The following is a 16,321-nucleotide window of genomic DNA, read 5'->3' as shown; positions in this document are numbered from 1 at the left end:
TTTGATGAGATTCCCTTTACATTTCCACGACAATATACGTGTAGTACATATTTTGAAATTGTTTTGTACAATTTCTACAACAACTTTTCATTTTTGTTTACTTTAGTGCTACTTAAATTTTGGCCAATGCGATCTTCTAATTCCTTTGTATCATTAAGCTATTAACAACAATATTCTAGTTAGGTTCCCTTACTTTAGTTATGATTGTAAAAATGTCAAATTGCACAAACATCCGTAGTCTACATAAGAACGGTGGTGTACATATTGAACTTGATCCCATCACTAAGTTCCCCCAGGCAAAGTTGGATCGATGGAGGAAAGCTAAAGATAGCGAAAGAAAAGCGTGGATATCGATATCTCGATAACACGGTTGGTTGATGCAGTGGCTCGTGGAGGAGCAGAGTCAAAGGTTAAAGGCATCGATCATAGTTTTCGCGCGATTTATCCCAAACGCTTGCCCGTGACAAGACATCGCTGTCACTTTCCTCACTTTCTTTTCTCTTTTCCTTTACAACGACCCAAAAACTGGTTTTCCTGTTCTCTCGTCACCTAACAACATCTGTTCCGTTTTGAGATACGATGACAACTCGTGGCCACCCATGGGATCAATTAGTCTTCTCTCTTTCGAGATTTAACCAAACTCCCTAACCAAGTTTTCGCGACAAAAACGTTCGAGAAATCTCGCGGAGAGTTCGTCTACGAACGTACAATTGCTTGCAAAAGTATTCGAACACTTGTGGAAACCTTTTAGCGGCTAAGACTAGAGTTGTAATAATTTAATGATGATTATTTTGGTTTACCTAATCTCATTAAAATAATTTTAAAAAAGAATATTCTTTGTAGTGTAAAATAATTCTTGAAGACTTAAATAACTTCTAATGATGATTCGATTATTGGTGTTCCAAATATCATATATACATTTTCAGTTTTGATTCAAACTTTATGAATATAATTATGACAGTCGTATTTCATTAGAGTGGTACTGAAATTTCAAAATGTTATACTTTCTATGATAATACTTTCGTGAGCTACTGTAGCTTCAGGCAAGAGAAAACGGTGACATCATATGATAGAAGAATCTTCAGAAAGAATATTTTTCCGTTTGGTCGTCTCCCCTTGGTTGAGAGGAGCCGGAAGTCCCATGTTCCTTCGTGTTTGTCCAAGTGTGCGTGACGTTAGAATTGTTTTGCCACCTTTTCGGGGAAACCCTCCGAGCCTTAATGTAGCGTTTCTATGTCTTTGGTAAGTGGACACCGCCGGTGTGATGTTCTCTTCTAATGTTTAATGTGACATATCTCCCGTTACCGCAGCCAAGTGTCAGCGGCTTCATTGAACGTTACTGCGTCGTCAATGAAGAAACTTAATTATGTTTTCAGTGCTATTGGACGTTCTAATTCGTATGTCCTTGAAAATTTATTAAAGTATTTCAAAAATTTCACGTGTCGTTATGCAGAATTCATATTCGAATTTGCGCGAGTCCATAATTCTGTCACTAAAGATACGTACAAGAGAAAACGACAGTTCTGTCGGTGCTGAGAAGAAGAAGAAGAATCCGTCAAGGTGATTGAATTTTTCTTTTCTTTCAGATTAGGAAGTCACGGCTGGCCGAGTTTCGTTATCGAACAATGCTGAAAAATCTTTTGAACTACAATTACCACGGCGTGGAAAGGATAGCGAAGCAAGCTGAAAGGGATGTAAATTATTAATGAAGTTATGGCAGCGAATGAAATTAGGTGTGTCCATCAGTGATGAGTTGCACGACATTTAATTATGGTCTGCGTGTAATGCATCGAGTTTGCGACTCCCCCGACCTCTCGGCGAGTTTTCAAATAATTTTTTACCGCCAACCTTTCTCGTGAAAGAGACTCTCCTCACCACTACTTCAACGCGGCATTATTAAAAGGAGGTACGATCATGAAATGGCATCCTTTGTAACGAGGTTTAGACGCGCACAACGTTAATGGCTGCAATCTATTGCTCCGTCGACTGAGTTAACTCGCCGCTGATCGAATCAATGGTTCGCGGCTATCTCTTCCTTTTTTGTATTTCCTTTTCCTTCCTCTTATGTATCTTATGAACGCTCGCGAAAGTATTCGAACACTTGTAGACACGTTATAGGAACACATTACGTGCGATACGAAACATTTCGAAGTTTCATCAACGCTGTTATGAGACCCGACTTCGTAATTATATTGGCAAAGTTCAAAACTAATTTGAAGATATATATGGAAGTTGCAAATTTCAAAAAGATATAAATATTTCAATTTCTTTATCTTTTATGGAACCGCAGAACTTAAGTAAGAGAACTAGCTTTTACAATACTAACGTTAAAAAAGCAGAAGCAAATAATGTAAATTGTCTGAGAAAAGATTGTAAATGGAACGTGATTTTTGGACCATCTACTCGCTTTTATACAGATTATATAAAGAAATCCTGTAATACAGTTTGTTCCAGCTATCGCTAATGTCGTTTAGTCTGTATTTCAATCTTATCTCATAAGATAGGATGGGATAATAGGATAATATTATTTTGATGTCTATCAACTTTGGCGTATTCAAGGGTGGAAGAGCAAGCTTTTAACTTTTATGAACTAGAAGATAACGTAGTATTATGTTCGTAAGGATGCAGTTTTACGTTAATGACTCTTTTATTTTCACGGTTATTATTCAATCTCGCTAATTATTTTAACAAAGTTATTAATTTTGCAGCTAACAAGTTGTACAAATAACAATATTTCTTCTAACTACCCATTTTCTTTCTGCCTTTTTAGGTTCTTTGTTACAACGTTTATCGGTATCATTACTTATTATTAACTAATTATCGTGATGCACCAAATGCGTTAACAGCAATGAAACTACCAAGTAGCTAAACTATATAAATTCCTTCCATCCTATCAAACTTTTGCTATAATGTACATATCCCAACCACGTTTCATTCCTTAACCACCATATAGCTAAACATAGTTTCAGCTCGTTTCCCAAAATTGAAGAAGTCTCGGTCCGTTTGAGCGAGCAAACTTTTGCAAGTTGAATCGAACGACAACCAGAAATGTATTGGCTGGTAGGTATGAGAATGAATTCGTTTAATTCGAATCGGACGAAGAGAATCAAAGTGAACAAAGGAACAGAGCGTGGGAAGGTGAGCATAGAAGAGGCGTGAAACGATCTCTTCCATGTGGATACTCGCCGGCCAAACACTTTGTATTTTCCTGTTACGCGACCAGCGGAGATTCTCGTCGAATTTCACGTATCCATAATACATTATCGAATTACCATGGGGGAATATTGTGGCCACCATAGAGACTCCTGCGATCATATATCCAGCGCTTATGCGCGCACGTGCGTGAAGGCTTGTAAATTTCTTCCTAACCTCGAACGTGGATTGTGTTAACCCACATAATTCCATCATCGTTCCCATGATACCGCAACAACGCGCCGCGTACGCGAGAATCTATAATTCCATTAACGCGTCACGGACAATAGTATTTCGTAACGCGGAAATGATTGTTATCGATTGCAGCGCCGTGCGACGCTCCTGGACAAGTCAATTCCGATCACCATCGCTTCTGAAGATGATTTACATTACGTTACAATCTTCGTTCAGACTGACCAAGTTAAATTCCTGTAACTTGGAACCTATTTAGCACCGTCAAATTCCCGGTTACTCAACTTCAAATGTATTTCGAATTCATATGCTTATCCTCGTTAGTCAACTCACCAGACTAACTAATGCGAACCTTATTCACTTATTCTACTTGTCTTGAAATATTCTTACATACGCGATACGTAACACATTCTTTCTTTAATGCGATTAATGATCAACGACACTATGAAATTAAATAGCTGGTATTGGCGCGCCAAATTCAAACATCAGAGATACGACATTCCTGATGCCTGTAGAGGATTGGTAGTTAGAATAACGAAATAATTCGCTGTTGCAAACCGTCAAGTGTATTTAAAATAATTAAATAAATTAATATACAGACAATATTCGCTAAGACGCTCGTACTAACAAATTCGCTAAGACAGTGTATAATTGTTCGCTGATAACTCGTTGATAATTGATAGACACTCGATAGATATGAGGTGGTATGTTGGTGAAGGTGCCTCCAAGAAATACTCTTGATGTTCAACAAAAAAGTTTATCAAACTATTCACAATCAACAGTCAAGGATTTACGGTCAACAATTAACGATTAACAACAATTAACGATTAACTATCAACAACAATTAACGATTAATGATTAACTATTAAGAGTTATAATCATGTATCTCTAATAGTGTTTGCTTCGCTATGACACTAACCATTCGCACTTCGCAGTTCGGGGCAGAATGAATCTTTGGTTTGAAACCAAACGGATTGTTTTCTTTGTTGCCCCTCGATATCCCCACTACGCACGCGTTTATTAGATGTCCGCGACGGTTGCCGCGTATGCATTCTTCCCAATATTTGGCGAAAGATTTTAGGGATATCGATGGTACATTAGGCGTGTCGACCTTACGCTTTGAAGGTATAGCGCTTTGTGTTGCGAAGCCGTTGGAAAGTTCCGTGGTCGAGTGCCACCACAGATACTCGTAGATACTCGTGGATACTCACTTCCTTAGGCTCGCGTCTGTTTATTTATACTGGTCGGGGGAGAGCCGGAAAATTCGAATTCGTCTACGTTTGACGGTTGCGTATAGCGGCGACATTGTTTTGTCCGGAGTTTATTTATTATTACAAAACAACAAAATGATATGAATTGTCCTCTAGCTCGTGTGCCGCTATAAACCTATAAGTGCATAACGATCGGCGATAACATATTCCGAAAATTTCTGAAAACTTCAATGACGCATCGACTCGATACTTATCGCTTATCTTCGACGTTACCATAAACTTCTGCAATTCCAGTGGGAATTATTTGTACCGGAGTTAGTATAGGGATTATTAGCAAGTGGTGGCGACGCGACGCCTGAAATCACTTGGTAAAATGGGAATGGCCGACCGTGGCAAATGACGCACATTGTACGTGCCTGCGCACCGTTTCTCACGACACTATGAAATAATAGTGGCAGTCGATAACGATATATCGGTATCACCTGATTATCTAATACCGTATTTGTCTGGCAGCGAGGGTGTAGACCCATGAAACAGTGTAGCGTACAACGAAGCGACACAGCACGAAGCGTTGGCTATCGATTTTCCCGTGTCTCGTGCGAATAGCTGCGACTTGACGGGGTTACGAGGTAAACGAGTTCTACGTCCACTCTCGTGCACGCGTTATCTCAGATTCTATCTCAAAAGATCGCGTCGTGGATAGACCAATAGACGTTTTCCTTCATCGGGAAATTGGATAAAGGCATTTTAGAATACTCGCGGAAACGCTCGGGCATGACTAGAGAACATTTGAATCGCCTTTGGCTTAATCGACTTAGCTCCGATGATAGCATTTCACCGAATGAAACGGTTGCGCGTGCCCGTGCTTCGATCTTCACCGAATTGTGAACCTACTCTCCCTTGTGATCGCGATGATTAGACGCTCTTGGACCCAAAAGGGAATACAATTGTCGAATTTAAATGATTAATACTCTCTATTATTGATTTTATAGCAATCGAAAGAGACAGTCGGTTATGCATATTTATCGCACAGCTGTTTAGCAATCGTCGTTCATCATATACGTGCGTGGACTATACACTTGAATGTAAGAATATTTTTTTTTCAAATTTGATAAAGAACTGTAAGTATCGATGACATTCTAATATAATGATAATGAATCTCCGAGCCAGAAACGGTTTAATAAACAATCTATAAACGCGTGTCGGATGGCTTTAACACGATGTCACGATGCTAGGTTGCATGATGGCAATAAAACGCGTGCACATGACTATTACAGGCCACAACTATTACATATAAAGTCACACATTAAGAGTATTCTTAGAACGACATTTACGCTAGAACTTTATGAATACACGCGAACTTCTTGACTTACATAGAATTTAAACGAAATCCGCGTACCCCGAAGTTAACTTCGTACAACTTCGAGATACTTGTATTTTATGACTGAAAAAGCTAACAGGGAGATTTCTCTTATTCTTCGAACTTGTAATATGAATTTTTTTGTACCACGGTGTATAATACATTGAAAAAAAGAGAAAAAATAGAAGAGATAAATAAGCTTAATGCATATAGATATGCGTGCACGGTGAAAATGCGAAGTTAGGTCGTACATCAGGGAAAGGGGAAAGTTTCTGTTATTGGAGAAAAATTTTTTCGCCGGCTGCAATTCATTCGTTGGCCCGAAACTGTCGTACTTTCGTAACATTGAAAAATCGCGCGCATGTAGAAATATATTGAAATATTTTTAACCGACAAAGTTGCGCAACAGCTTCGATAATCGATATATTTTATTAACGCGAGGCAAACGATCGTATTAATAAGTTATATAGGAAATCTAGGTTTCGTTATATTTAAGTCGGGTTATATTTCGGAAGAACAAATTTTTTTTACGAAATATTTGGTTCGTTCGCGCAGAAAATAGACTTTCAATTACGGCCGCATCACGATATTTCCAATAAAACGTCAACGAACGTAATATGTAGAACTTTTAACAACAAAATTCCTGACATTTCGTTAAAAAGAAATCGTGTTATAACAATTGACGTTTTTTTTTAGATGACTCAGGATGTAAAAGTCTTAATGTATTCAATACGCATACAATGCGTAAAATGTTAAATTTTGTTTTTGAACGAACAAATCCTTTTAACAACGTTATTCTTTCGCATATTGATGAAAACTATTAGCTGATTACGCGCGCTTCGATGATAAACAAAAGCTTGGGAAGATAAGAGCCAGGGAACCGTGAGAATCGGTCTTCACGGTAGCAGCCCCTAGCGAAAAAGAAAAAATACAACGAATACTTGACGCGGAGCTATTTCAAAGGGCAGTATCAGGTTAGTCAGATGACTATGTTTTAAAGTCAAATAGCTCGGCAAGAGGTCAAGCTTGTAAAACGCGATGGTGACACCTCATGGGTAAATTGTTTAACTTGTGAAACATTCAGGAACATTATAAAAAATGTCCAACTATGTTACCAGTTCTTCAATGAGAAATTAAGAAAGTTATTAATCTGACGACATGGAAAATTGTTGCTCTTTATTCGTATTACGTAAATAATCCAAAATTCAACATATTTTTAACTTTCTTGAAATTTTCAAGTTTATGGTTTTCGCAACAGTGTATTGTATCCACGCTATTAATTATGACGATTATATTTACGCAATATTAATTATTTTAATATCTCTAAACGAAATGACACAAATGAAGTGTTAAACCGAAGTTTAACATCTCAAATTTTAAATACAGAAATTAATTATTTTGCCACTGCTCTTTATTGCTGTTATTAAATCTCACAACGTTCCTAATCCTTAACAAATACCAATATTCATTCTCAAAATAAAATCATATCCACTGAATTTTCACGCGTCGCAGACCTTAAACAAATAATCCGCGGAGCAAACTTCAGAAATCACCGGATCGAAAGAAAACACAATGTCTGGTGTTTCTCTGTATCAGTTCGTTTCATTCTATCGGTCTCTTCTCTCTTATTCGTTCGCCATCGCTGGTCGTTTTCAATTTTTCTCACGGAAACCGGCTTCGTGAACCATTTAACAAGATCGAGAATAAATACTCGGATGTATGGTAGGTCGCAGCAATGCGGGAGAGCAGGTGGTGCAAATCGATGGCACTTGCCGCAGGCCACCAGCCAATTATCCCTAGCGACTTACGCGTCTTCGAAGGGCGCCTAACTGCATTCATGCACGTTGCTTTGAGACATCGCGTCTCGAGCTTTGGATTTCTGGAACCGGTTTCGGAACGTTCAAAAGGGCCGATCAAGCTGGTTAGAAAAAGGATGGGTGATAAGGAAGAGGATGGATAGAGGAAAGTTATTGGTGGGAGCGAGAAATTCCTGATTAAACTGCGATTGTTTATGCAAATTTAGCTTTGGCGAATATCACCGAAGGGATGGAATTCAAACAGAAATTTGTTTCGCATTTCTCATATATTTTATATTTTTTTATAAATCGTGCGTATTTTGTGCATTTTCGCGGATAAAAATTTCCTATAGATCATTATAGACACTTTTTGTAGCTACAAATGTATAAACAACTGTAAATAAGCTGTAGAGGTTTGTGTCGATTCGCCATAAATCTTTAGTTTGACATTTTTTCATACCCTAGTCGAGACAGATACAGCGTATATTGATAATGTTTCATCATTATTGCAATCTTTTCTTCCATTACCTATGGATATAAAGATAGAAAAGGATATTTATGTTGTATCTAGGAGTATAAATAAAAAAGAAGTTCACTTAGAACAAGTATAATCATAAAAATTTTTAAGCTAGTAATTTCTATCTCATTCGACAGACACTTGAGCAGGAAATTCAAAGTCCCAGCCGTGACTCTCTGAAATATCCGAGAACTGTTTTACGATCACATCTGGCATTCGTCGGGCATAAAAATCACAGACAACGCATCTGCGCCGGGAATCTCGTTAATTCATATACCTCCGCAGCCTTTTTACGATTCGATTTTACAAGAGGACGTTTCATCGGGGTGTCTATTCCCTGTGATTCACACAATTGCTTCGACCTAGTTTGTTTATCTACTTCATCGTCACGTTCTCGCGAGATCGTCTCAAGTATCGCGCAAAATTCGGCGCCACCGAAGTCGCATTAAAGACGAACGACGTAATTTCGAATTTTACGATGCTTTGTCCTTTTTTTGCCTCCTCCTTGCAACGGCTATAGCGAATATTATGAGTACACTGCGGTATTTATGCATTTATGGGGAATTTAAAATCGCAAACACGCACAGAATGCGCGTAATATGCAAAGATATATAAAATATTCAAAGTAGAATATTCGTTATAATTCTTAGCTTTTATTTCTTTAATTGTACTCGCAGGAATGTAAATTTGCATAGATATCTGCCAGTCTATTTACTAATTATTAGGGTAATTTAATTGCCATCTATTAGACAATGCAACATTTCACATAGTATTATTTCAAATCAGTCTTGTTTTCACTCGATGTCTCAAACATTACAAAGCGGTTCTATGAAAGATAACAAATCCTTGATCTCCAAGCGCATACCTACGTAAGTACTTACTTACATATGATTTCACAATCTCGCTCGGCGCATAACAATCACATTTACTATTCTTCCACGAAAGATCGTTTAATTCGTCATAAATACGTGAGATCATGCTAAATCCAAAATGGTAACCGGTGAGTCACGTTCTTAGACGCCACGCGATTTCACGTCCACACATTTATCTAGAAAAGTTTTCGATGACATTCATAGAATATTTCAAGTGTTACGGGCACTTTTATAAGTTTCTAGAATCTTACTTGTTGTTAGTTACGTTGCATTAAATCCTACCCAACGTTAAAGAATGACCCGTTTAACAAATTAAAATAGTCGAAAGAGGCACGATGTCGCTTGGGAAAAGAATTCACTATGATTCAAGAAAAACACAAACGTCATCCGTATCTTCGACAGGTTGCCATATATGGAATAACGTTTGATGTTCGTCCGCTGACGGGTGTTTAGAGTAAATTATAGGTTTCTTGCGATGGCATCGTATGGCACTCATCTGGATGAGCGTCGACTATGTAAGGCGTGCTTCGAATATCGATCTAAAGTCAACGGTCAGGCAAGTACGTTTCTAACTATCTACTGTTCTCGATGAACGGATGTATTCGATTTCTTTTCTCCCCTGCTACTTCTAGAAAATACCTTCTCGTAGCTACTGGAACGGACATTCTTCAACTACGAATTCTGCATGTTGGCATATACGAGACCTTTTATGAAAATATTATAGATATTACAAAATATTGTACGTAGGAAATTGACTTACTTTTGTATTAAATTTTATAGTATTTTATAGTATAAATATTCCTACGATAAATTTGTTATTTGTTCCGTGAAAATTATAATACAGATCTTCGTGTGCGTTACGGTAATATGCAAAGATATATATAAAAAAAGTAGAACGCTCGTTTTAATTTTTAAGATAAAGCAAATCTTTAATTAAGTCTTACTTTTGTAATTGCGCTTATAAAAATACAAATTTGCATAAAAATCTAGCAATTGATATAAAACTAATTCTTTCGTATCTCTTTTACGATATTTTTAAGTGGAATTCTCGTAACTTTGAAAGTATAGTCGAAGAAGCTAGTTGGAAAACGATTCTTTCAGTAGTCTAATAATAACGAGATATTGATGTTCGACGCGAGTCGGATAAAAATTTCAGCGGTGTGCAGACAGTATGGATTGAAGCGGTGGTTGAGGAAGATCGATGTTTCTATTTATCGTAAAAGTATGCTAATACACGATCTGACCTATTACACATGAACGTGTACTGAAGCGAACTTCCTATGGCGAGCATGTTACGTAACTTTATGCATATTTACTCGCAGCTTTATTCAAATCGGTAAGTGGTCGCTGACAAAAGTTACTCGAAGAAAAAGTTACATGAACTGCGTACTCGGTAGTTCCACAGTCGGGTGATCGATCTTTCAGCGGCTCGTTATCTACGTACGCTAATTAACCCTGCGTGCAAACGTTTTGTGCATAACTTCGCCAAAGTCAAGAACCGAAGGCAGTATCAGCGTTGCTACAGATTTGATATGTACTCATTGCTATATACATATGTATATATTAGGTCGTCCGAAAAGTTTCTTTCGTTTTATAAGAAAATAATGGATGCCCAACATTTTTCGTTTTATATTATTTTATCGAATTACGTATGATCCATTTTGTTCTATCAAACTAAAGATCACAACGTTCGACAGATTAGGTTTCATGTTTGTATAAAGATGCATCGTTGTAAAAGATGTGTCTATAGAAGAAGGACACTTTTCAGACAACCTAATACATGTATTTTTTTTTAATAAAAATAATTGGAGATAAAAATAAGGATTTACACATTATATAACGTATTACGAATTGCAACTTTATATAATTACAAATTTATCTTATGCTTCAATAAGAATCATATTCTATCGTACATAACTGCGATGCAGACAAAAGAGAAAGTTACTGCAATTTCACGAGTTTGTATCTTTTACGATATTAATTAAAGTGACGCATTATCAACAGAAAAAGAAGAGAAAACGTGAGAATGCTTTTGAAGGCTAGTGTATACATGTAAAGAGCGACGAAACGCTGTGAACATTTGGTTCTCTCTCGCGATGACTCTTTACATACGGCAGGTTCATATTTTATGCCGACGGAGCACGTGAACCCATGAACTGCCGGAAGGCTCGGCTGGCTGACAAACTGCGAAACGATTCTCGCGTTACGTCGTAAATTTCTGCTCGATCGTCGTGCTCCCCGTGTTCGTGTACGCGTGATCGATGGCCCGTGGATACGCGAGAGAGAGAGGCACAGCGCTCTCCACTCGCTTGTTTTAACCTGGCCACGGCTTTCATAAGCTTCTCCGCTATGTGGTCGATCCCGAGACTCGGATTAAAAAACAAGCACGCCCTCTTCAAACTCACACGGTTTGAACCACCCGCGCTTGCTGAGCCATTTCCGCTTCGCGTGTATTTAGACGGAAGTCACGCTTCAGTGATCCATTCAAATCGATTTTGGATTTTTAAGTGATTTTATGATGTAAAATATGTATTAGAACATGTATAGAATGAATAATTGATTTTTTTAAGGGACGAACGCGCTTTGAGTAAAGTTAGGTGTATTTTGAGATTTTGTTAATGGCGACGACTAGATTGCTGATGTTCGCGTACATTTTTCGGAAATTTAAGAGTGTAAATATCTACAGAATGCATACAATTAATTATATCTATAGATATTTTAAATATGATAAGATTTAAGATTAAGAAATCATAAGAAATATGATAAGATTAAGATTATGATAAATATTGTAAGATTTGTAGTAGTATAAAATGAAACCACATATGTAGATTGAAATCCTTTGGCTATCTTTATCAAACTACAAAATTATGTAAATGTCCGCAATCTAATTAGGAAATGCACGAAAGACACGATTACGTCGTATATGACTCAAAAAATGCATTGGCGTTAAGCAAAATGAGAGATCGAAGGATTTTTCGTTTTGAAATGAACTGAAGAGACTAGAATGCGAATAAGGTAAAATGTAGTTGGAGTTTGAGCTGGCGGAAAGGTCGCGGGAAACATAAAGTCGTACGTTATCGGTAACGCAATTTGTGGGACGCATAATGTTGCTTTTATGCGGTGGTACGCAACGCGGTGGCGTGCGTGAGCGCGTTATGCGGCAGCAGCGTGATAAAGGCGTCTGCGCAGATAGATAAACGTTTGTTCCATCCTCCGTTAATTACCCGCTATGTTATTTATCACACGCACCGTTGTACGTATGATGCAAGAGTCGAAACGAATTTACGCGCATCCACGGCGTTACTTTCGCCGCGTTTCTCATAATTGATGCGATCTATCGAGCACCGCTCGATTAATATTAACACCAACGTCACGCCACATATCTCTGTAATGTAGACTACCGTGTATAAGAATTCGATATCTGATGTAATTCAATCAAAATCTTTTGAAAAATGTGAATCTTTATATATTTGTTATATTTTTAAAGTTATGATTGAAAAACGTTTTTATATGCAAGGAAATCACTCAAAGCGCATATTTATTTCCGATAGATAGCCAACATCTCATAAAAATTGTAAATACTTTTATCACGAGTAAAATATTACTAGGTACGTATGTTCCAATTGCACTATAACGTCCCAATCTTGATCAAGAAGAAATGTGTTATTTTAATAGAAAGTGAAATTTTGTACAATGAAATGGACTTTTCCATAATGAAACGACTCTTCTAAACTGTATACTTTATCGAATTGGATGTGGTCAATAAATTTTGAAACTACAATTACAATTTGGTCGAGCGGTAGACGTAATTAGGAAACTTATTCCACCGATAATGTACACAAATTTCAGGTTTCCTGTTGCTGCCGATGCCTATTAGTATCCAATAATAAACTTCATTTTATTGATTACATAGTTCTCTAATTCTTCTTAATATCTGTCTTAATCAAACGGTTGATCTGTAGAACTTTTTATTAGTGACAATAGGGCGACATAGGGTTTTTAATAATAGCCATTATATCGAGAAGTACACATTACCAAATTTGGTACTGGTAATGATGTTGATAATATTGCTGATATTGATGATGGTTATGTACATATAATGTACTAATAGTGTTTATCGAGTCAATCAAATTAATGTTGATTAGCTTGGGCCAAAACGTCCTAGAATTAGCACATTCTTAATTTTGATAGAGGATAGCTCTTCAAAATATGATATACACATGAAAAACAATAGTATGCTTTTTAAGAAGTAAGAAATATTTTCTCAAGCTACGCGTATGCATATTTAGAAATAATAATTGACCTCTTTATGTACAAATTCTTCTTCAATTTGCCAGCGAGAATGATCTTTCATAAGCTTTCAAACAATTTCTTATTTTTCCTGTAAAGCTTGTCACTTCTGAAATGTGCAATACTTTTAGCTTGAATCCATGAAGATGGATGAATAAATTAATCGACTAGATTAATAACTATGTCTATCCGTGTCACAGGAATGTGTGTTTTCACATTGTTCCTTAGAAATAGTACGTGCTTTGAATTTGGGTTGTTCAAGTAATCTATCCATCGACTATCGAAGTCATTTGTATAGTCATGAGCAATAGTGTACATAGCTAAGTATGTCGAAATTTATGTAAATTCAACGCTTCATTCGATAAATAATTCGATAATCTTGGCGATGATTCACACGTGTCCGAATAGTAATACAGATAAGTCACATAAATACATTTGAGGCTTCGACTAGACCGGATGTCAAGGGTTCTCAGTAGCTCTCTGATCCTTCTTATCGATCATTCCACCACTATCTACACATAATTCTTTAACTATTCCATACAATTAGGGTAGTACATATATGGAGCTGCATAATTGAAAATTCTGATTGTACGTGATTTATGCAGCTGTAGCAGACTCGGCTGATTTTATCGGACGAATTATTAAATCACACGGTGGTTCAGATATTTTTATCTCGGCCTTTCAATTTCAAAACAGAGAGCTGATTTTCTGACCTATCCTCTGTCGCTGCGTAATTAATCAAACAGTGGTGAGTGATAATTCGGCTGCATTATTAACCCAGTTTGAAATATGGACCCAGAAATTATATAGTATTGACGTATAAATTTACTAACACCGCATCGCTGTGATTCGCTGCTGATATGCATAGAACGTGTTCTGTTATGCTAGAAATTGTCGGTCGACGTTGTTGATCTTAGGGGAAAATAGTTTTAAACGAAAGAGATTTTAATTGTGATAATTCGCAAATCGCAATTGTTTCGTACTTGCGTTCGTGGAATCGGAGTGTTAATCACTTAACGCGTGGGCGTCAATACAATTGCCTCAGTAATTCTATTGAGAGAAAGCTGTAAATATTTCAACGCAAATTTTATTTGGGATTCGATCATTTTATTTGAAACCGCTTAATACGAGTGAAGTACTCTATAAGGCAATAATCTTAGAAGCAATACAAATTAAAAATTTCGTCATCTCACTTGCAACAATCTATTAGAAATGAAGTAAGAAAGTATATACATTAATTCTAGAAGTGAAGTGAATCAAAAAATTCGATCGTTTCATTTCCAACGATCTGATAGAAGTAAAGTATAAAGATGATACATATCGTTCAAAGAAACATCGGATGACGTCTGTTTTGTGGCTATGGGCGATGCACGGGCCACGGGAATGTGTTAAAAATGTGCGGTGAGTCAGAAACAAAGTATGATTCGACTTGGTCCGCGTCTTGCATATTTGCCTGTTGTAAGGGTATTTATTAACATGCGTACGAAATGGAATTGGGACATGGCATGAATAATTCATTCGACCATTCACACACACACACACATACACATACACACACGTTTTCTGGTGGATTGATGGTGGCACCGAACGAGGCCCGAAAAATCCACCACTTATATGGAGACTTGAAACAAAATGATGTATATGAACATACGTCATGGTATGGTATCCATTTAATATGTACGTGTTACATAAAACATTTTGAAATTTCATTAGTACTGTAAGGAGACTGAGTCACGATTATGATTATCGTTGACCAAATTTGAAAGCAATGAAAAAGTGTGTATATTAATTATAAGAAGAAAAATTAGTCTACAGGATGAATGATCATCTTAAGCATTTAGTGTTAAATATGATCACACTGAATGTCCAGGTTTATTAATACAATGGATAATCAACTGTCTAAAGATTATCGTAATATATCTACAAAATATGTACTTGTGTTAAATATCTTGTAATTTCTATATAATATGTATAATTTTAGCTTCATTTTAAACTTTGGCAATATAATCATGATAATCGAATTCCATAACAGTGCAAAATAAGGAAACACGCTAAAAGGATAAGAAAGAAGAGAACTAAACAGAAGAATTTGACGTATTAGTATTCCCTGTTTCTCTCTGAGAATGTCACGATGCGTTTTGCGGTAACCCTGACCATACGTGTTTAAACTTGGTCCTTTGAACTGTTCACCGCCCCTGCTGCCTGATACTTTTTATTTACCCCGGCAATATCACAATACTAAGTGCTTAGCCTGGCACATGAGTAAATAAGGGACGCCGCACGTCCGCCTCTCTATGTTCCTATACCCGCGTTCAGTGCACCTGCTGGCAATGCTTGTTTGGACAGCGTTACACTGCGATCATAACAGTTTTTCCTCTTTGCCACGTACAAATGAAACGCAGCCGCAGTGTCCATTTGCTTTAGAAAAATTACCAACCGTTATTGTACGAGTTTCTCCTTCTCCTTTTGAATTTAAATTCGGCACAAAAAAAAGAAAAGAAAAGGAAGTCGCAACATTGTATTAGGTTGCCCGAAAAGTTTCTTTCGTTTCATAAGGTGATAATAGATGAACAACAATTTCTGTTTTATATTATATTATTGAATTAGGTATGATCCATTTCGTTATATTTCTATTATTAGGGTCGTGTATAATTCAGTAAACTAATATAAAACAAAAAACATTATGCGTCTATTATTTCCTTATAGAACGAAAGAAACTTTTCGGACAACCTAATAATATTTGGCTTCAGAGGTTTGAAGTTGGCGCGCCAATACTTGAATTATCATTGAAACGTGCAAAAATTATTTTAATTATATTAGGAAACATATTACAAAAATGATATCGCAATAAATCCGTCAATTATGTGTAATTTAATCCAACTTCTTACTTA

At 36.8% G+C, this 16,321-nt stretch overlaps 1 protein-coding gene across 7 annotated transcripts in view; it reads right to left on the bottom strand.

Moving 5' to 3' along the window:
- Positions 1–16,321, bottom strand: part of Ten-m (teneurin transmembrane protein Ten-m) — a 653,992-nt gene that overhangs the window by 336,858 nt on the left and 300,813 nt on the right. The window lies entirely within an intron of this gene.

The sequence above is a fragment of the Bombus flavifrons genome, chromosome 3 (genome assembly GCF_040668555.2).
Source record: "Bombus flavifrons isolate JBK064 chromosome 3, iyBomFlav1_principal, whole genome shotgun sequence".
Taxonomy (NCBI): Eukaryota; Metazoa; Arthropoda; class Insecta; order Hymenoptera; family Apidae; genus Bombus; species Bombus flavifrons.
The sequence above is the reverse complement of the archived record's forward strand: the minus strand, read 5'-3'. Positions and strand labels throughout refer to the sequence as shown.